Here is a 22,374-nt window from a genome sequence, read left to right on the forward strand (position 1 = left end):
GCTTGTGGCCCCCTTCCCAGGATAATTTAAGCCTAGGAAACCCCCCCCTGGTGCCAAGCCTCATATAAAAACAGTCTGGGGGCTGCACAGCCCTCCTCCTGGGCTGATTTTGGCACCGGGGACCACATCCCCTGGGGCCCACCCAAATATGAAAAAGGAGAGGGGGATCACCCCGGGTCGATTTTGACACCGAGGACCCGATCGCCCGGGCCATTTTCAGCCTGAGGACCCCAACCCCGAGGGACTGATCTCACATTGAAAAGGGAGGAGCCCATTCCCGGAGCCAGTAATGGCCCTGGTGACCCATCCCTCAGGACATAGCAGTTTCCCTGCCCAGTGGATAGGGAATCTTTGTTTGCTCTCACTTGCGGGAGCAATTTTAAAGCTCCTGCCAAGTGCGAGCAAACACTAAATCTGCTCCCAGCAGGCAGGAGCATGAAAAATGCTCCTGCCTGCTGGAAGCTGACTTATCATCTGTTTTCCCTGCAGGCTGTGAAGGGGGCAGGAGAGCAGATAAAAACATAGCTCCTGCATTCATGAAGCGGCATTTTTAGTAAAGCTGGTGCCTGCTGCAGGCGGGTAGCCAGAAAGGGTAGCAGGGGCATTGGGGTTCACCCGCTGCCCCCACAATGGTACAGTGGTGCCCTGGGTGAGCTCCAAGGTAACCACCCTTCATTAGCCAGGCCCCGCAGGATGAGGTCCCTGCTGTGGAAATTGGCCCAAGGAGAGGTGCTGTGTGGCCCTCCTCAACACATTTTTTTTTGGCCCGGCCGCTGGAGATGGGGTCCCCATGCCAGAAATCCATGCAGCAAGGGGTAATGAGTGCCCTCTCATCCTATTAAAATATGGCCAGGACTTGGGATCTGGGGGGCCCGGGGAGAGGGGATGCCTACACCCCTTCCCAAAAAATTAATCGTCCCGGGGAAGGGGACTATGTGCCCGCTCCATGTATTGATAATTAGTCCACATATTACATCATTCATGGTATCTTCTATGGCATCATTGATAATATCAGTGTAACATTTGCAGTAAAATTATTGATGATAAAACTGTGCATGGTGAGGGTGTGAGTTATAGTTATCTTAGGGCACAAGTTATAATTACCTAAGCTATCTTCAACTATAACTGCTGAATTTGCATGGTTTTGTGTACAAAAAAATCTGAACCTAACTAAAACTGCCTTGTAACCGTTGGTTATATATATATATATATATATATTATATAGCCACTGGGTGGTTATAGTTAGGTCAGCATTTTAGTAGGAAATGCATTTGTTGTGTTGCTGATAACTTTGGCAGTATTTGCCAAATCTCCACCAAAATTTCCAAAAAAGTGATTTTTGTTTTTTGCTTAGTTTATGCATGGAAAGTGTTGGGGTGATCTGTAACCGTGGGTGTAGAACTCCGCACCACCCGCGGAGTGGCCGGAAATTTGCTTACTCCACGTTCCATGGTGAACGAGGAGTAGGCAAATCCCCGCACACTCCGCAGCAGAGCAGAGTTGGCCCGCCTCCACCCGTATTAAGATATAAGTTAAAAGTAATAAAAAAAAAGTAAAAAACACTTACCTGTTTACCATGGCATCCCCGGGCTGCCCTCCTCCTCTTCCTCACCATACAGGTACTGCTTGATAGAACTGCGCATGCACGGGTGCCCACACATGCGCATTTCTCGCGAGAAATGTGCGGGCGCGCACGCACGCGCAGTTCTATCAAGCAGTACCTGTATGGTGAGGAAAAGGAGGAGGGCAGCCCGGGGACACCGTGGTGAACAGGTAAGTGTTTTTTTTTACTTTTTTAAAATTACTTGCAAGTTATATCTTAATAGGGAGGTGGAGGCAGGCGGTGCAGCGGAGCGCCACGGAGTTTATTTCCAATTCTGTGGCCCTCCACGTAGCCCCACTACGCACACTGCGCCCAGTGTCAGTGATCTGTCAAGCAGGGCTGAGAAAAAAGCAGGGTCTCAAAATGCTAAATTACCATGCATTTTACATAGACTCATTTAAGAAGCGCTACTGCAAAAACTGCTAACCAGAATTACACCAAAGTTTGCAGGAATCTAGATTTTATTCCACAGAACGTGCATTTTATAATTTGGTGCAAATCCTTTCATAATCAATCAATGCTTTATTTTTTAATTTAATAAAAACCATAACAATGTCGTAAAAGAAAAGAAAGTCTGTCGATTTACAGTCATTTAAAATGTATAAATAGCATTTAATTTTTTTTTTATAAAAGTCAATGTTCGTATCATATAAAACAGACTAAAATGGAGCGAGTTGCTGTGTCATAAAATAATCAACAATATTGGTATCACATCGGTGTTTATGTAAGGGTGAATTTGTTCAGCGGCTTAGGGTTTAGGAACAGTCAATGGATCATTGGACTGGACAGGACTGGTGGTGTGAATATCCTTGAGCCGTGTTATCTTTTCGTGAAGTGTCAGAAATTTAATTATCTTACAAGTCAATTAAGGATCTGTTGTGCCCAGACCTTTAATAATGGCAGATCTGCAAGTTCGAATGCCCCTGTAGTTAAGAGATTCTTTTAGTAGTGATACCCGGATTGTTTTTAAGAAGGGGCAAACACAGATGAGATTAATAAAATCTTGCATTACTGCACCACATAGGCTGCATGTTTTGGGGCCATCATACTTCCATGTTGGTTGTTCGGCCAATCTTGGTAGCGCCCCAAATCTGATAGCCATTAGCTTTCATTTCAGAAAAGATGAATATGTTGAGCTTAGGTATTCCGCCGGGCATATTGATGTATAAGATTGGAGGACCATCCAGGCATGGGACCACTTAGCTAGTATGCTTTTATCTTCTAATAATGAATGAAATTTGGTCGCTTTGTTTATCACTCCGCGAAAGGCTTGGAAGGAGGGGTTCTGCACCCAGAGTTCTGTTGTGTTAGTTTCCTTCAAAGCAGTTATCAGGAATTTACCGTAATTTGAACTGAGATCTTCTGCCTGGGCTTGCCACAAAGTGGTACAAAAGGGGGTGGTGATGGACTGAGCATCAGAACCAATCAAACACTCACACCCAGTCAACAGATCTGGGTTCGATCCATCACCGTTCTTTAGCTCACTCTGCCACCCCAGTTCAGACATGGCCATATGCAAATCAGTCTGACCCTGTGCCTCATGGGAACAGTCCAGCCCGAACTGCCAAGCCATGCCTTCCCTGGACTGGAAACAAGCTTCCTAGGACCGGTTTCTGGGGTGGCAGAGTGGGCTAAAGAACGGTGATGGATTAAACCCAGATCAGTTGACTGGGGGTGAGTGCTTGCAATGTTCAACACTCCGTCCGTCATTTCCTTTGGTTTTTGCTTTGTTCGCCATAAGTTGGCAGGGTATGCTCAGACGAGAGTCCCTTGCTCACTTTGCCACTGGATTCAAGCAAGCCTGGCTGAAGACGGCTGAAATGCCAGAAACCCGTCCTAGGAAGCTTGTTTCCGGTCCAGGGAAGACATGGCTTGGCAGTTCGGGCTGGACTGTTCCCATGAGGCACAGGGTCAGACTGATTTGCATATGGCCATGTCTGAACTGGGGTGGCAGAGTGGGCTAAAGAATGGTGATGGATTAAACCCAGATCAGTTGACTGGGGGTGAGTGCTTGCAATGTTCAACACTCCGTCCATCATTTCCTTTGGTTTTTGGTTTGTTCGCCATAAGTTGGCAGGGTATGCTCAGACGTGAGTCCCTTGCTCACTTTGCCAGTGGATTCAAGCAAGCCTGGCTGAAGACGGCTGAAATGCCAGAAAATGGTCCTAGGAAGCTTGTTTCCGGTCCAGGGAAGACATGGCTTGGCAGTTCGGGCTGGACTGTTCCCATGAGGCACAGGGTCAGACTGATTTGCATATGGCCATGTCTGAACTGGGGTGGCAGAGTGGGCTAAAGAACGGTGATGGATTAAACCTGGATCAGTTGGCTGGGGGTGAGTGCTTGCAATGTTCAACACTCCGTCCATCATTTCCTTTGGTTTGGGCTTGCCACAAGGCATAGTGTAGGACATTGGATCGATTCAACCAAATTTTGTACCAAGTTTTAATTGCAGCGTATTTTCGTCCAATCTCCTGTTGGATGAGACCAAATTCCAATCGTACATGCGCTGGGGATGCGTTCCGAGGTCCACTAAACATTTTTTTATACATCTTCATTTGTAGAGAGTCTAGAAACTTTGCATCTTTGCCATTTAAAGCTATGCTTGCATAAGTTACTATCAACAATAGTTTAGTGGCCATCACTGCTACTTGCGGCTTAAAAGATGGTCCCTGTAGTTTTTTTGCAAGGGAGCAGAAAGCGCAAATGACACCATTTCGGTTTTTTTTAAGATATTGTTTGTGAAATTGAAAATTCAATTGATTGTCTATATATAACCCCAGATATTTGTATGTACTGACTTCTCCTAAGCTTGTTTCTCCCAGCTTGATTGTATACTGATGTACTGGTCGATTCATAATTGACATAGTTTTTGTTTTTATGACATTAATTTCCAGAGCATTAGCCTTAGCGAACATTAATAGTTTGTTGAGTGCTCTTTGAAGACCGACTCTAGTTATGCTAAGTAAGACTATGTCGTCTGCATATGAGAGATGCATTATGGGTAATGTACCCAGGTGCGGGGATGTGAATTAACCTGATCCAATTGTGGTTAGAGATGTGCCATAAATAGATTGAAGAGATGGGGAGTTAATACACAGCCTTGCTTTAAATAAACAGCCTTGCTTTAATCGTATCTCAGTTTGTATATTCCTTGACAGTCTTGTGCCATTTGCTATTTTCACACGGACCCACCTGCATGTGTATAGTTTTATTATAGCTCGTAGTATTGTTTCAGGGAGGCCCAGTGTCTTTAATTTACTCCACAACAAGCCACAGTTTACACAATCGAACGCTGCTTTAAAATCTATAAAACATAGTTGTAATTTTCTTTGCAAGCGTTTGTACTTATCTGCTATTATGGCCAGGGCTTAGATGTTTGTTGTCATACCAAACCCTTTGCCAAATCCTGTTTGATTGAATGGGATCAGTCTGTTTGTATTGGACCATTTTACCAGGTCCTCCAGGATTAATGATGCATAAGATTTGGCTTTAACGTCAATAAGTGCAATCAGCCTGTAATTTGCTGGATCGACATATTGCCGCCCTTAAAGATCTGTTTGATTATTGACCCTTTCCAACTCATGGGAAGGGTATTTGTTGTGCCTATCTCAGTATAGAGCCCTGACAGTGGAATTGGCTAGTAATCCGGATCATTCCTAAAGATGGCCTATGGGATGCCATTTGGGCCAGGTGCCCCGTCACTGCGTCCCCTTTTTATTATTCTGGATACCTTTTCTGCCACATGGCTTTGGCTGTCCGGGGCTATTGGCGAGACAAAGGGGATACTGGTGTCTTGAGCTCCGATTATGTTGATTCCAAATTGTTTGGGCTCCAAAGCTTTGTGGCTTTTGTCCATCTCTCTATTGACGCCTGGTGTAGGATCTTCAAATGTTTTCTTTAGATGAGCTGCCCATCCTGGCTCTGTTACGCATGCATTATTTATTATTTGTGATGATCTCATTGTACCATAAACTAATTCCCAGAAGAGCCTGTTGTTGGATTTTTTGGCACAGGAAAGTAGCTTTGTCCAGGATATCTCCTGTTTTGCTTTCTGATCAATCCAGATATGCTTTTTATATAGCTTCCTGGTATTCTTTATATGTTCCCAAGCGTGATTTGGGATGCTGGGAGTCTTGTTTTTTCTCACCGCCCTTCTCAGTTCTTTTCTAAGCAAAAATGCTTTTCTGGAGAAGCTTACAGTGTGCTTATCCCTTATTTTCCACTCATAATCAATTTTGGGTGCCTGGTTTAATAGGTTTTTAGTGAAAATGGTTCAATTCACTACTCAAGTGCTTCCTGGAGCAGTGTTTGTTTCAAGTATCTTTTTAACTAACAATGTTAGTTCTGGGAGAGATTCTGCTGACTATCGAATACGTTTCAAATTTATTGTAGTCAGGGTACCCATGTCAATGGGGGCTGGCCGGTGTTTTGGGAAGCTTATTTTTAGTTCAAAAACCTGGTATGAATGGTCACTTCAAGTTGAATATTTGATGGTATGTTTCCCCACATGGGCCAGTAGTGGAAGCATTATAATTGTATAATATAATATTGACTGGGTACTTGCACCCTGATAAGTCCATCGCAGGGGTGTATCATCTTTTGTTCTGCCATTTATTACTCACAGTCCTAGGTGTTCCAAGGCTAGAACTAGCTTTTGACCATTCAAACCCTGTCGGTTTTCTAGCAAGGACGATTGTGGAGGAACTGACCAGAACTCATTAGCCGCTGCTAATTGCTCATCTTCGTCCGGGGTGTAGATTAAGTATGAATTAAAATCCCTATTTATTATTACTTCTCAAGCTGGGTTCTCAAATCTAATAGTAGTTATTATAAATAGACATTTTTCATATTGTGTTTCTTTTTTTCTTGCATTTGGATGCAGGTAGACATTAATTAGTATAACTGTTATTGTTGGGTAATTGGACCATTGGCTTGTTTTGATTACTTGCAGATCTGGTGTTGTGCTGGAAAGCTGTTCTGATTTGCTGTTCAGTGCCGTTGATATATATATATACTGCAAGGCCACACTTTGGTCTCCCATATCTGCGTGTTCTTGTTGTGGGTACGTGATGGTGTATATAGTTGGCCACTTCCTTACGCTCGGTCAGCCAGGTCTCTTGTAATGCAATAATCTCATAATTCTCCCATTGTGCCAGAGGGACATTGTCCTGTATTTCTTTTTTTGCACCTGCAATATTCCAGGATAGAAGCTTTAAAGAGTTGTTATGGGTACTTTTTCTTTGTCTGGCAAGTCATTCTCTTCTCGGAGCATTGAGAGTTGAGGCCATCCAGTTCCAGCTATTTGAATCCTGTGGTGACTTTTGTCTACTGTCTATTTTTTCAGAATCGCTCATTTTTCCTCTGGCATTTTGTAATACTGAATACACTGAACTGTATTCTTTATCTATGTTATAGCTCTTGGGTGCCTTTAGTAGAGGTGCAGAATAACGTGGTCTTAGAGGTTTTGTCAGTGTAATACCCCAGACTTCAAACTGTTGTCTGGCGTTCATAATTGAAGACACTATTTCCTCACTTTTTCAGGTGGAGACGGTTTTTTCCATCTGGTTATTTTCTTCTTGAGGAATAAATTTAATTGACAGCAAATCTGTTATAGTAAAATGCTTTAATGTGGGGATTTCGGCAATTAATCTAAGTATATTTCCTCTGTTGAGGAGGTCTTGCTAACCCTGAAAACTGTAATGGGGTATTAGTATGATCTGCTTATTCATACTGCTTGCTTGATTTATGTCTGAAGTTATTGATAAAGGGAGTGATTGTTGTAATACCTCTCTGTGATTTGTCCAGACTCCACCATCTTTCTGTAGGTTTACTTTTATTATAATCTTCTCCTTCTGAGCATCTTCTTTTTGTGGGCTTCTCTGCTCCTCCTCAAAGAAACTTTTGTTCAGCTCTGTATTATTCCTTATATCTCTTGTTCGTTTCACAACTATCGGCTCCAATATACATTTGTTTTGTTTCAGTCTTCCCTTGTTTTCTGCATGAATGTCGTCAGTGGTTATGTTTAAGACTTCTCTTGTTGCCTGCTTAGCAGCTGTTCTGTCGTTGGATTCTCCTTGACTTACGTGCAGAGCTTTCCATTTTGTTCCTGATTTTTGTTTGAGTTCCCACAGAAGCTTTCTTGTTTTAGATTCTGGTGGCTTATTTTCGGTTGATGCTGTTTGTGTTTGTGGTATTTCTTGATTGGTCTGTCTTGAATCCGTTTGATTCATCTGTTTGTAAGCTTTGATTTAATTAAATCCATGAGGTAGGTTGTCCTTGCATTGTCTCATTCTCACCTATCATCACTTGTTCCGTGAGAGTGCTTGGGAGTTCTGGGACTGTTTGCAATTATTTCAGTTCAAAGATATGAAACCATTTCTTACTGCTTTTCATATCTTTCTTTGTACATTGGTTGTTCTTTCTAGCTTTCCTCTCTCGTTTCTTTTGTCTCTTAGTTTGCACGCGTGTTTCTGTATTTACTTGGCTTTTCAGTAGTTTTTGAGAAATTAAGGTTTGAAACGAATTGTATATCATACGGTTGGGTCCGCCAAAGTCTCCCAAGAGTCTTGCAGGAGCACCCGTTAAAGAATAGAGCGTTCTGATTTACCTAGGGAGCTTTTTTTCCCTTGGGCAATCCCACTCCCGAGGAAGTCCGACTCCCATGGAAGCAAGTGCTCTTACTGGCTGCCAGCGACATGAGAAAAATTTTGCTGGCAGCCAATACTGGACTCAGGGACTTGTTCCCTTGCCCTGAAGTTTTATTAAAAAAATGATATGAGGGGGCAATGTAGGGATGCCCAGCCTCCCTAGGCCCCATTGGACTGACCCAAAATAAAAAGAAAATATGTGTTTTTTCTGTTATTTCACAAATGGGTGGCCCACGGATGCATTGTTTAATTAAGGGGAGTTGGCACCCCATCCTCCAGGACCCAATTTAGTAATTCTAGGGAGTGGGTGAGCGGCTCCTCTCCTCAAGCCATTTTTGGCACAGGGAACCCTATCCCCTGGGCCCTAATTAAAAATCTTTTGGTGAGGGAGCCACACAGACCCCCTCCCCAAGCCATATTCTGGCACAGGTACCCCATCTATAGGACCCAATTTTATTGTAAAGGGTAGTAGACCATGCCGGCCCTTCCAGAGCTGTATTTGGACCCAGGGACTCTGTTTCCCGAGTCCCAAAGTATTTTTTAAGGGGCAAGAGCTATGCAGTCCCTTCCCTGAGCCTTGAATGGCCCCGGGCACCCCATCCTCCGCGGCAGGATCACTTGCTGTGTCCAGTGGAGACCATCCCCAGGAAACAGCAGTTTCCCTGAACGCACCTGCGTGGGCAGGGAAACTTGTGTTTCCTCCAGCCTGGCCAGAGCATTCTCAAATCTCCCACCAAATGAGAGCAAGCTCAAAGTCTACTGCCAGTGGACAGGTGCTTTAGAAATGCTCCGGTCAGCTGAGAGCATCCTTGAAATCTTTTTCTCTGCCCAAAACAGATCAACAGGTTGCTCCTTCAGCTTTGGGGTGCCAGCTGGGGTCGAGGGTATCCTGGGGCTTCCCCCACATCCTGCAACACTGGGTACACATTTTGTGTAAAACTGTGGACTCTTCTTGGATAAATACAGAGGTGAGGTTCCATTCTGTCCCTGATGCTCATTTCACAGAAATTAAACCTTGATGGGAAGCGCTTACAAATATAAACATAGCAGGTGCCCTAGTTGAAGCTCCATTTCTATAAAGGACAAATCATCCTAAATTCTTGTGCTTGGCCAAGGCAAAGCCAGTGTATTTTCTCTACAATCACACGTCGAAAAACAATCTGAAATCCTTGATATAGCTGAATGTATCATTGATTTATTGGAGCACGATCTCTTCTGTAGTGACTGTGCAAGATGAGTAGGTTGTTTCTTGTGATCTGAGAGACCATGGTTCTCCCTTTTATTTGCTGCTGAGTATGCAAAGATACCAAATCACCTACAAGTTCTGCCCTATTGGCCCCGCCCCGTCCACATTAGTAGTATGCTGTGGTGTTCCTGCAATTTTTCAGGTTGATTGACAGCTCATCTTTTCAAAGGGACCCAAGTGCGTTTCCCGTCGATTTTGATGACAAGTTTTTGATGCAGGGTAATATGAGGACATCTCCACCACACAAAGAAGAACTTAATTGTTTGGTGAAGATTCAACTCTTTGTCTGAAGTCTCATCGTCTTCTCTATACTAGAATACATTTCGTCACTGATTTCTGTATGAAGACATTACCAAAATTACAAGTACACAAGGTCGCAGGAGACATAACCTTGTGGTCCTTTATGCAGGCATAGTGTAGGATATGCACAAGACTTTCACCCAACAAGGTAGCACTTACTAATTGACCAGTAGAAAGTAATGCAGTTGGGTAGATATTCTGTGCAAAATGTGGACTCTGCTTAGATAAACACACAGGTGAGGTTCCATTCTGACACTGATGCTCATTTCAAAGAAATTAAACCTTGATGGGACGCACTTACAAATATAAACATAGCAGGTGACCCAGTTGAAAGTCCATTTCTGTAAAGGACAAATTGTCTTAAAGACTTGTGCTTGGCAAGGCAAAGCAAGTGTATTACCTCTACAATCGCACATTGAAAAAAGATCTGAAATCATTTGATAGAGGTGAATGCATCATTGATTTCTTGGAGCACAATCTCCTCTGTAGTGAATGCCCAAGATAAGTGGGATCTTTCTTGTTGTCTCCTAGTCTGAGAGCAGAGTCGATGCTTCTCCCTTTTAATTACTGCTGAGCATTCAATTGTGCAAAAACACCTCCAATCTCCATCCATTTGGACCCGCCCCTGCTACATTATTAGTATTCAACAGTGTTCCTACCATTTTCCAGGCTGAGGGACGGCTCAGCTCACCAATGTGACTGAACTCGTTTCCTGTGAGCCTGGGTGAAGTTCTTGTAGCCACGCTACGTGGAACTCTGTGGAGCAGTAAAAAAACTCTGCTGCACTGCGTGGAGTTCTGCAAGTGGACGGAGTTGCTTGTCCCGCTCATTCGTGCGACGTTTCCATTGTACGTCAACTCGAATTACGTGTTCATGTGGAAATATCCGCAAACTGCACCACACAGTCGCACATGGGAGCGACCATTTTGTTTCCTACTCTGTTCATGGTGCTGGGGCCTACTTTTTCATCCTTCCTTAATCTCTGTAATCCTGAGCTTTCAAAACTTTTTTCCCATCTTTTTTATTTATTATCTTACCCTCTGTCTTCCTAAGCGTGTATTTGGCGTTTTTTCTATTTTTTGTGTGTTTTGCATTCGTTTTGTACTTTTTTATTTTTTAGTTTTACTACTTCCTTATTACCGTTCTCCCTTTTTTTCCCTGTTTCTTTTTTTCTCTCTTCCCCCAGCCCAATGGCAGATAAGGGCGCACCAAGGCGTGCAAGTAGCAGCCGCCTTCCTTGCAGAAGGCGGTGCTAGGCAGGGGTGCAGCACCGTGCCCTGTTTTCCGAGGTGGAGATGACAGTGCTGGTTTTTTATATCCAGTGCCACCTCTCCTCAACCCTGGCAGCAGGCAGCAGGCCTGGGGCTGGGTGCGGGATGCGGAAGCAGAAGCAGCGCTGGGCGAGGGTGCGCTGGGCAGTAAATCACTGCTCTGGGGTCCGGCACACCCATCAGCAGTTGACGTACCGCTGGTCCTACATTCTGGCCCGGGAGCAGGACATGCTGGATCTACTAGGGGTTGGGTTGCAGGCCTAGATGAGTAACTAAGTAATTATTAAAATTATTCATTTTTATTATTGCTTGTGTGTTCTATGCTATAGCTAATATTTTTGTCCCAAACAGCAAGCATGCTGCTCACATGCAGGTAAGTTAAGTTTGCAAATATTATGCGATAGTTATTCTAGACAGGTGCTTAGCTTACTTGGCACTACCTAACCTAGTTATCGTACTTGTTGGCGCTCGCTTGGGCTGATGTGATTAGTGATAATCATGTAAGAAGTTCTTGCATGCCACACGGACGGTGCAGGGATGTTTGTGAACAACAACATCCATTTTTCAATGGAAGGTTGTGCTGCGGACCTTTTCTGCCTGCCGCACATGCTTCCATTGACAAATGAAGGTTTGCGACCACCCTATGGCCTATGGGCAATCACATTGATTAATAATAGTGCGGTCGTGACCGCCGACCTAAGGTAAGGTGGTTCCAGAACTGAAACAGCATCCACCCAAATTCATTGTAATATTTAATATGGCCTTTAGTGAATTGGCCCATCAAAGGGGGGGTGAGAGATCGTGAATGAGATTTGAGAAGAAGCAAACATAATTCATTGCAATTTATTATTAGTAATTCCAAAATGCAGTTTACTAAATTTGGAATAGGCCTAGGTAGGTAGGTAGATTTTGAAAATTTGGAATAGGATAGGATGGTCCGCAATATACTATTACTAGTCAATTTGATTTAGAAAAGTTCAATGTTATTGCGATTGCATTTGCCTGTCAAAAAATATATTTTTACCACCCATCTTTTTTTGGCTTTATGTCTTACATCAGCATTCTGGGGCAAGAAGAGGGCTGAGGCAGGTGAGAGTCTGGGAGCTGGAAGTGCCTCCCAGAGTTCCTCGGCCGATGGCTCTGCTGGTCCCAGTAAGTCCTCCTGGTGTTAACATTAATGTATTTATTCCCCTAAATTTTACGCCCCTTTTTGAATAATGACTACCCGTTTTATATATTGCTTTCAAAATCCTCTTCGATTAATCAGTTTCTAAATTCTTGTTATCCTTGCATTATCCTATTTACTTAATTTCTATATTGCAAGTTGCTGTACTTTACTTCAAACTGTCTCTAGTCTGTAGTTATTAGTCTGTCTGTAGATTCCTTTCTTCTGCTTTGTCAGTCAGCTTTCCCTCTCCCCTTATGTTGTGGACTGCCTACTGGTGGTACTCTAAGACTCAGAGAACTCATTGGTCACATACTACTACTACTACTCTTTCATGCAAATTGCATGCCGAATCCGAAAGCAGCTGAAGACGTGGCCCTTTGGTGAGGTCTGCTAATATTCCTTATCCATCCCTGAATGCCGCTAAGCGCCGGGATGCCTCTGCTTGAGGTAGCTGTTTGCGCTATAACAAGTAACAATATTATTATTATTATTATTCATGCCCATTGCCCAAGTAAGGTATTCTACGCATGTTTGTTGAGATGAGAATGCTTAATTACTAAAACAAGAGAGTGGCCATAGTCACTGTGGACACCTCAAAGTTTTGTTTTCTTAGCTAGGCCCAGTATTCTTAGCAGCAGTTGGTAAGCTGATAACTGTGCACCATGTCTGGGAGGAAGTACGAGGAGGACGGCCCCATTGCATTTGCCAACCAAGGCCATATGCTATTTTTTCTCAAAACATCAGATTCATCAAAGGCTCCAGCCACGCCTTAACAGTTTGCTTTTTTTTAAAATTGCCACAAACAAAATGCCCAACCTGATATTTATGATAGAAAATACTGTTATATGTATCTAGATTGTAGTGCTAGAGGTGTGTTGTGTATTTTGCTATAAAAAATTAACACCGTGAGGAGTATCTGTCATATAAGAAATGTGTAATCTTTTTTTTCTAGCCGCACCCACCACCAGTGCCGGGGCCAGCAGTGACGGCGCCAAACAGTCTGCAGATGCAGCAGTGGAAGGGGGTAAACTAGCAGCAGTGACAGGCGGTAGCAAGTCATATTGCTTGCTTATTGACAATTAATGATATACTCACTTTAAAGGTGTAGTGCAGCAGGAGTTGAGCTGAGTAACTAATGGCCGCTTCTATCTTCAACTCAGCAGAGAAAGTTTCATGAACAAGACCTTAAAAAATGGGTTGATGGAAAAGGGAAAGAAGGATGGTAGGAGAAAGGAAGGGTGAAATTCAATATATATGACTGAAAGAGAAGTATGCGTGGGTAAAAGTGCCAGTTGCATATACTATAGATGGCTGATAGCTAGGATGCATGGGTGGTTGAAGGATGGATGAAAGGTATACGGGTGGGAAGCATGCCTGGGTGGGTTAAAGTGTATGTGTGAAAGGATGCCTGCATGGGTGCTTGATTGGAATCCTGTGGTTGTTTCTTTTGATTGAAAGAAACTTAAGGACACATGGGTGGGCAAATGACAAATGAATGTTGCTGAAGGTTTGTTGAGCTTTAGACATAGAGCCATGTTTGGATGGATGGCTATATGAATGGGTGGATGGTTTCAATGGTGAAGACTGGAATGAGAGAATGTAAAACTTAAATGGCGGTGAATAGCAAAGCCAAGGGTGAAGAGTAAACAATAAAATACTAGAAGCAATTATGAATGGAAAAATCCTTGGTAAGGAAAATAAACAAGGGCCTAGGGTGCTCCTCTGTAGTGGTGTTATTCTCACCTTTACTTGCCTGAAATGGTTTTTTCAAGGTTTTTTTGATTCAAAGGGTTGAGGAGTAGGTATTTAAGAGTCCTCCCTGGACTCACAGTAGTTTTCAATGCAACATATTATGTATCTTTCCTACCCGCCCATCATCAATCACCTTCCTCCATCCCCATGGCATAATTTTTTATGGGTTTTGCTAAGAGCATTATTTACAATTTGTCTTTTTTCTTTCTTGATGTGTAGCTACTCCTGCTGATCCAAAACCACCTAGCAGGCAGGAGATTGCAGCCCGACCCAGCAACCCGTTGAGAAAGCACCATATGATCAGTTGGGAGGCACACCTTAGTGGTCAAAAACTGCAAGTGTTGTTGGTGAAGGGGGTGAAAGCCGGCTGAGCAGGAAATCCAAATCTGATCCGATCACGGTAGAAGGTAAAGAAGAGTGACCCCTGGCCAGTTGCTACATGGCATCTGGAACAAAGGCAAAAGTTGGCCTATGGCAAACACAAACACACACACTGGCCAGACAAAGGAGGCATGGTAAAACAGAGAAAACTTTGTTGATTCAGAAATGCCAAAAACAAAAATGCTTGGGCTAAAAAAATGTTTACAACAAGACACATCCTTCAAAGGCATTACCCCACCTAGTCCTGACTCCTATACACTATTTGCATTAAAAAAATGAAATACCACAAAAAAGCACATTTTGTATTTCAAACCATGGCCTAAATGCTGTAAACACCACATAAACGGTTGTGTTATGTATCCATGACTAGTACTGGGCCTGCTGGATGGAAGGCCATTTTGCAGACTAGGCCACATAGTGAATTCAATTAAAATTTAAAATGTATTAAAAAACTTGTAGAAAATGTAGTAAACTGTGAAACATTTTTCCTTTACAAAAGAAGAAAAATTAAATGCAAATAAATCACTAGCAGGCATCAAGGTAATATTTTGCGAGTCCTTAATTGCAATTATTAAGGAATCACAATTAAGGACTCGCAAAAGCCTATGCATGTAGGAATCGCTATAAAAATAGCGATTCCTACACATTCCTTATTTGCGAGTCGCAAATTGCGATTTGCCAATAAGGAATGGCTTCCCATTCATTCCTATGGGCCTACAGGCACATAGGAATGAATGGGAAATTGCATGCGCAATTTGCGAGTACCAAGTGGTACAAGTTTTTGCAAATTACCATGAAGTTCAACTTCATGGTAATTTGCGCACCCTAGTAGCGAAAACGCTACTTCAAAGTGGTTCTTGCATTGCATTTAAGGAATCGCAAAATATGATTCATTAAATGCAATTGCAATTTGAGAACTCACAATTAATTGCGAATTCTCAAATTGCGAGGGCCTTGACCCTTGATGCATTGCAAAAGCTAATTTTGCGCAAACGGCCTATTTTTGCTAATCGCACCGTTTCAAGTCACAATCAGATATTGCCCACCTCAGATAGTCAGCTGACACATGACCCCAAAATTCAACATTTGTTCAAAAAGGGTATGAGAGGCAATATATATACAGAGTAAATCATACAGTATGTTCAAAAAAGCAAAATAAGGAATTCTACGTTGTTGTTTGTTGTCTTAGGGTGTCTTTATTAAAGATGCACTCGGCTTTCATAAGCAGACAGCCAACGCATTTCGCCAAGTCATGGGCCTCTTCAGGGCGATAGCATATAGTAGTCAGTTCGCCAGGGGAGTAAACTCAGGTACATTTCTAATAACGTCCGCATCGGGACTTAGGATGTAAGAGGAATTGACCTCTCGGGTTAAAAGCAATAGTAGTCCAATAGATGTGAGAACTCAAGTGTTCACCTCTGTAGAGCTGATCCGTAGTAGAGGCAATGAGTATTTGAGCAAAGAGCTCCATGTATGAGCCGTGTCCGGCGTCGTCTCATTCTGGCAGGAAAAAGTAGTTTTGCATTTGTCACCCCGAGTGGGACGGGTATGCCCAGACGTGGGTCCAGTGCTCTCCATGCCACTGGAATCAAGCTATCCTGGCTGAAGAGGGGTGAAACCCCGAACCCGGTCCTAGGATGCTTGTTTCCAGTCCAAGGAGGACCTGGCTTGGCAGTTCGGGCTGGACTGTTCCCATGAGGCACAGGCTCAAGACTGATTTGCATATGGCTGGGTTCAAACTGGAATGGCATGGTGAGCAAAAAAACGGTCAATTTAGGCCCAGATCTCTGTATTAGGGTGAATGTATGACATTGTTCTGCATTCTATCCATCAACTGTTGTTTTTGCATTTGTCCTACCCAGAATCTGCCACAGAACTGGGCCCAGCCACCTAAGCCTCTATCATCCCTGACTCCTGACCTTTGTGGTTGCAAACTAGTTCATTCTTGACAGATCCCTGTTACACATCGTCCAACTTTCAGACTCCCACCTGCTACATGCTACATCTTCACCCAGGGCCACATCACAAGTAGGATGTAGTGCAACTATGATCTCGTTTCTGCCATCCCTTCTCAGCTGCAAGACAAATGTGACACTGTCAGACACAGCAGTGCATGTGTCCTGGTCGGGAAACATCCTTTATCATTCAGTCACTACCATGACCTGCCGTTACAACGCAGTCACTACCCCTACTGCAACGTTAACATGGGTTACTTTACCCTACAAGCCATTACAACAACATGCTTTAGGGGGCATGTTGTTGGAGTGCTGGTGGATTTTAAGTCCAACAACTTATCTACTGTTGAGTAGACTAGAGTTGGAATAGTAAATTGTACTATTCCAAAGTCCAGTGCCCCCCTTATACAAGTTATTGTAACTACTTGTGTGGTAAAGGAACGCGTGGTAATGTCACAGTCGGGGTAGTGACTACGTTGTCAGGGCATGTGTGGTAAATGCATGTGGGGTTCCATGTTACAACCATCTTGGTTGGGATACCTTGCAGTACACTTATCTCTTCTCACCTCCTTGCTATGCAATGTCTCCCCCTTCAGACACAGTTGCAGCTCAACGTGCTTAGCCAGCACCTACAATGCACTGCACTACCTCGGCTGACACCTGTCTGCTCTCATCCCACATTTTGGGACAGCTGCGTGCTACGTAGTGTCACACAGTTTACTATACACATGGCTCTTGGCATGTTTCTATGTGTTGTTCTTTCACATGCTCCACAACAGGAGAGCAGTTTCTCATCTGACAAGCCAATTCCATTCTATTGCTTTTCAGTCCAGATTTGTGTGCATGGGCCCTAGTTAGACACAGTGGCCTCATGGTACAAGGTGGCCTGCATTATTACAGTCAGGTTGAGCAGGGTTAATGTGCCCATGCATGATGTGTTGTTCCAGTCTATGATTTTTGCTTCATATTGTTCAACTTGTAGTTCTTGTGACTCATGTTGTACATTCCATTACAAATGCCAGTGCAAAAAGGTGAACCTGGACTGATGCTGCACTTCACACATGGAAGGGAGAAACATGTAACTAGGCAGTATGACTTACAATTATGTGATGTTTAATGGTATATGACCCACTTTACTTCCCTTTGTCCTGCACACAGCACAGTGGAGTGCTGGGACATTGCTACCTGCACTGCACAACATAACCTTTTTGCCCACATTGCCCCTTGTTGCTTCTTATCCTGTAGGGCTTGTTGTTCCTCATGGGCTGCAGTGTCCTGCCCCGGAACTGCTGCCACCTGCTCCTCCTGTGGGACTGGGCTATCTCCTCCGGTCTGCATGGCTACCTGCAGATTGTTATCCAATTTCTCCTTTGTCCTATGGTTATAGTTATGCCAGCGTTTTTTACAGTCGGTGACTATCCGCTTGGCTTGTCCCACGCGTTATTTCTAGTGACTATGAACACCTAAGTCATGTGCACGCAGAGATATCCTAGAGATGTTGATTTATCAGACTGGTCGGGAGCTGAACCATTTGGAGCGGAATCAAAGACTATGCATGCTCCTAATTTGAATCACAATACCTGCCTGTGCTGCAGGATACACCAGAAGTGGTTTAAATAATGGAATCTAAACCTTAGATGACAAAAGAATATGCATTGCGTTTGGGTGTTATATATTTCTTCTGGACAGGTGAATCTTGGCTGTAATAAAATTAGACACAGGCTCTTATAGTGCTGAATAACAATATCCACCCTTTCATCCGCATGCCCCATCAAGTAAGAGGCAGATGCACTGAAACTGGCACCAAGGTCATCCAAGGCAGGGTGACTGACCTTGCACCCTGAGGACAATAATGTGCTGGAGAAAAAGTCAAGTACTTTTTAAATATCTGATGTGTGCACAAAGGCCAATGCACATCTGATTGGGAAGAAACACTATTTAGCAACAAAGCCGTATTTAGCGTTGGTGGCTCCCAGTACAACAATCTTTGCTGACTCCACCCAGGCCCTTGAGTCATCGTCCTTCACAGATTCCCTCAGTACCACCCTCCAGTTGTGCCCCCATGTATCCGTGGCCCCTTTCTCATATTTATATATTTTCATCCATAACACTCCTCACACCAATGTAGGGTACCAGCATACCTTACATCACACACACATAACATACAGAGACAATGAATGAATGTGTAAATCAATGTATAAGAAATGTTACATAAGACAATGTTATGTTATGTTATGTTATCTGGATTTGTAGAGCGCACAGCTGCCCCAGCAAAGGGGCGTCCCGGCGCTATAATGGACAAAAGAAACCGGACAACAAGCAGTATCAGGGAACACGGCCATAACAGCTCTTACAAGTCCAAAGGAAAGAGGAAGGTTTTGATGGCCTTCCTGAAGACTATCAGTTCATCAATGGCACGGATATGAACAGGAAGAGAGTTCCATAGCCTAGCAGCAAGTACTCTAAAAGAGCGGCCACCGGCTCTGGCCCTCTTAAAACGCGGAACTGTGACCAGGTGAAGCCCTGAAGATCTTAGAGACCGTGGAGGTACATACGCTAAAATAAAATGATCCAATATCTGGGGAGAAGAATGCTTCAAGATTTTAAATGAAAGACAAAGAGATTTGAACTGAATCCTCTGAACAACGGGGAGCCAATGAAGTTTATGGGTAGTTTTGTTGGCCGAACAAAATCTCGGCAAACCAACCAGAGCCCTGGCAGCAGCGTTTTGAACACGTTGGAGTCTGGAAAGTTCGGCCACGTTGGCTCCCAGCAAAAGAGAACTCGCATAATCCAACCTAGACAAGATTGTGGCTTGTACAATAAGCTGTCTGGTTGGAGCATCAAAAAATTTGAGAATGGGTCTAAGTCTACGAAGAGTCCCAAAACACATGGCAGTGGTTTTCTTCGTGTGGGAGACAAAACTAAGTTTTGAATCCAGCCAAACCCCTAGATTTTTTACCTCGGTGACAGGAAGAGGAGTTGGGCCAAGCTCAGACGGCCACCAATGATCGCCCCAAAGATGACTCTGCCTGCCAACAATGAGAACCTCAGTTTTTTTGGCATTCAATTGTAGGCAATTATCAGTCATCCATCGGGCCACTGAGCTAATTCCCTCACGAAACTTAGCAGCCTCAAGGTCGGATGCCCCACTTATTGCAACCGCCAGCTGCGTGTCGTCAGCGTAGGACACCATAGTCAGGTTCCAACGCTTGGCGACAGCAGACAGCGGCTGCACATAGAGATTGAAAAGTGTGGGGCTGAGAGCCGACCCCTGTGGAATGCCCTGTGCAATAGGATAGATTGGAAAGGAGGAGTGACAACCCTAAAAGTACGACCAGATAGAAACGATCGAAACCATTCAAGAGCCATGTTGTTGACACCAGCCTCAACCAGACGATTTAATAAAATGGCGTGGGAGACGGTGTCGAACGCGGCACTGAGATCCAAAAGCACCAAAGCCGCCGTTTGACCGGAGTCGACCAGAGTACATAGATGATCGACCATTGAAAGCAGCGCAGTCTCAGTACTATGGCCAGATCGAAAGCCGTTCTGTGAAGGATCTAAAATATTAGCAGAGTGGAGATGAGTGGAAAGGATAGCGTTGACATGGGCCTAGGTCAACTTTGCCACCCACGGAAGAAGAGATATGGGACGGTAGTTCTCCAGCTTTAATGGATCCAGGGCAGGTTTTTTTAAAATAGGCATCACCTGGGCCTGTTTCCAGCTGCCAGGAACAGAACCTGATGTCAGAGATAGATTGACGAGGTCACGTAGAAGAGGGAGACACAGTGACGCAGACTCTCTAAATTGGGCAGGTCGAAGAGGGTCCATTGGCGAGCCTGATTTGACTTTCACCACAATTCTGTTAATGAGTACCACAAAAGTATAGGAGTCACATGTCATCCATACTGGTAGGCATTATATGGTAAGAGTGTATCATGTGGATATTTACTACGTTTTCACACAACACAGCACAGTAACCAAAGTTGCTGCACGGTGTTGAGTGAAAAGGAGGGAGCACAACAGCATCATATCTAAAAGGCGCTGATACTCTTCCCTCTAGCACTGGCTTACTTTTGGCTGCTTTACACCAACACATGCACCATTTCGCCATGGTGCAGGAGTGAGTATGTGATGTCAAGCACAGGTTTTGTACTGGAAAGGTACCCTTCCAGTACAAAATTCTATCCTTTGACACTTATCCTCTATGTATGTGTATTGAACTGTTACCTCTAATTTTGGATGGGAACGTCAATGTACCACCCATAGCATATCCCCTTGATACACAAGAGGACAAAGTAGAGAGTAGTGCTACTTTGAGTTACTTTAGGGCTACTTTCCCCCAAAATTTGTGATTTACATTGGTAGTAAATCTCAAAACATTTTGCGCTACGTTTGTGTCACTCTTGTGATTCAAATCTGGTGCAAAGTGTTAGTAAATCTGCCCACAAACTCAGGATATAAAACAAAAGACAGTGGTTGGGGTTTTCTATACAAAAAAAAAATTTTTTAGCCAAAGGAATCCTTTTTTTCAGCAACCTTAGAATGACGAAAGATTAAGAAAAATGCAAAAAGATTCTAAATGTATGCCTTTCAGTTTTGACTCACTGGGTGCTTTCAGCCTGCAACGCGTTGCCGGTCTGCTGTTGGTGCCTGGTTGGCGTGGGACTTGGTTCCCCAGCTCCAAAGTCCATCAGGAAGTGGAGAGGCTTGCCTTCAGATTCGCTAAAGCGGCAGGAGAATCCTGTGGTGCAGGATTGACTCACCGGGTGCTATACGCCCGCAATGTCTTGACAGTCTGCTGTTGCTGCCTGGCTGGGATGGAACTTGGTCCCCCAGCTCCAACATCAGTCAGGAGGAGGAGGGGATTGCCTCCAGATGCGTTAAAGTGCCAGGAGACTCCCGCAGGGCGGGCCCTTCTGCGCTCGTCTAAGGTCGGGGGAGGCTGGTCTGGGCCACCCATCTAATATTGACTGTTTGGAGGGTAAGCACTCTTCTTTTTTTTTCCCTTTTGGCACACTTAAAACTTTGTTTTTGCACCTATTTAAACTGATTAATATTGTTTGCAAGATAGGGTGAGTCTTTCTAGTATTTCCTGCCACATGAGATGTGCCATACCTTAAAGGAGGATGTCCAAATGGAAGCTTGATCCAAAAGCGGGGATCATGATGGCCAAAGCAGCCAAGAGAAAGCCCAACACCCTTGATGGCTATATTGAAAAGGTTGTGGATGAGCTTGATAAAGACAATTTTTGAATGTTGAAAGAAGGCTCTCCCTTGTCGGCAACTTTAGCAAAGCTTATGCCGTTCATCTTATCTCATCCAGCCAGTTAGATGTGGGTAGTTCTGAGACTAATTGCGAAGGGAGTACACCTTATGTGCAGGCCGCACCACTGACAGACCTGCCTCTTTTTAGTGCCCATACCTTAACCAAGGCATCCTCCAAATCAGTTAAATTGTCTAATATGAAGTCAAAAAAAGGTACCACTCCGAAGTCATGTAACACCAGGTCCCAAACTGGCTCTAGGGGATACGACCCTGTAAATAGTATGGGGTCTGGAGTGCTTAGCATTGAGGGACTGGAAGATAACTTGGGTAAGATTATTGAATCCATTTGGGATGGCAAATTGAAAGCTATATTAGACCGCCTAGAGTCCATTGAGGGGAAACGTTCGAGCTCCACCTCTAAGCAGCCGCCTACATCTGCCAATATTCCTATAGTTAACCTGCAGCAAGATTGTTTCTCTTCTGAGGTGGTGTCCGCGAACAATCGTCCTGGCCCTTGCATTGGTAATGGTGCACCACCTGCAACTGGTATAGTTTCTGCTAGTTTGGCCAAGGGGCCACGTGTGGAGCACCATTCTGTATGCCGCAATACTTCTATCTCCCACTGCAACCCAAGGCCAGCTCTTGGTTCTACCTCATGGTGTGAGTTGCCAATTGCAGCCTGCCCATATGTCATTGTGCTTGCTGATGTTCCAACCCTTCGTATAGGGGCTGAAAAGTCAACAGTGGACCTAATCAATAAATCAATACATTGGCTGCATGA

Source organism: Triturus cristatus, chromosome 2_1, assembly GCF_964204655.1.
Source record: "Triturus cristatus chromosome 2_1, aTriCri1.1, whole genome shotgun sequence".
In the NCBI taxonomy this organism is placed as follows: Eukaryota; Metazoa; Chordata; class Amphibia; order Caudata; family Salamandridae; genus Triturus; species Triturus cristatus.